This window comes from Callithrix jacchus, chromosome 2, assembly GCF_049354715.1.
Source record: "Callithrix jacchus isolate 240 chromosome 2, calJac240_pri, whole genome shotgun sequence".
Lineage (NCBI taxonomy): Eukaryota > Metazoa > Chordata > Mammalia > Primates > Cebidae > Callithrix > Callithrix jacchus.
In genome coordinates this window covers 113,379,693-113,380,787 of record NC_133503.1, presented here as the reverse complement: position 1 = coordinate 113,380,787, position 1,095 = coordinate 113,379,693, and positions in this window count along the sequence as shown.

Sequence of the window (1,095 nt, the reverse complement as noted above, 5' to 3'; positions counted from 1 at the left end):
GAGATTTGGTTTCAACGTATGAATTCAAGGAGGACACAACAAATATTCAGACCATGCCAGACTCATTTTTCCTCCAGGAAGCTTTGGGTGTTCTCAGAACCTCAATATTCATTCTATAGATTGTTTCGCCAGCCATGCAGCCAGACACAAAGTACTTGATCATATTTAGGGAAATATTTGAAAACCAAGATTACATTATAAAAATGATTTATTAAAGATGTTAACATAATATTATTATTTCTTCCAAGCTTGTGCAAAAGAAAAATATGGATAGGATTTGGATTGAAAGCTGGGTGTGACACAAATTGTCAACAATTTTAAAACATCTCTGTTCTTTTTTTGGAAGAAGTTCTGGAATAAAATCTTATTTTCTAATTTTATGTATATTCCAAATGTATTTCTGCTTAGTCATATCAGACTTTTTTTAATTGGTAGAGTTGTTTTAAAACCCTCTTACATAAAGGCAGATTATTTTACAGTAGATGAAGATGCATTGGCTGAGCTGGGGGAAGAAGGGATTTAGGGCCTATCAGGTGGCCCTGGAGGGGAGGATGGGAGAGGATGGAGGCTGAAGAGGTGGAGCACTGGTGGAATTTGGCTTAACTGGAGGGTAAGGAAATAGAAGGGCTTCTGAATTCCTTCCTCAAATGTCAGGAGAAAGTGAAGGAGATATTATGAAACTTATTCAAGAAGGGTTTGTTTTGTTTCTTCTGTGGAGGTGCTGCCACACGTGGTAGTGTTAGTGGTAAAAGAGATACGAGTTACCCCGAGTTACTGGTGGCATACACATACAGGTCTGCAGCAACTTCAGTTCTTGCCTCTCAGAAGAAGGAATTCGACTGGGGGACATAAGGCAGAAGGACAGACTGAGGCACACTTCAGAGCAGGAGTGAAGTTTATTAAAAAGCTTTAGAACAGTAAGGAAAGGAAGAAAAGGAAAGAAAAAAATAAAAGTAATTCTCAGAAGAGGAACAAGGGGGTGACTTGAGAAATCAAGTACACAGCTTGACCTCTTGACTTGGGGTTTTATAGGTTGACATACCTCTGGGATCTTGTCTTCTCCCCACTCCTGAGGTCTTGTTGGGAAGCTGCTGA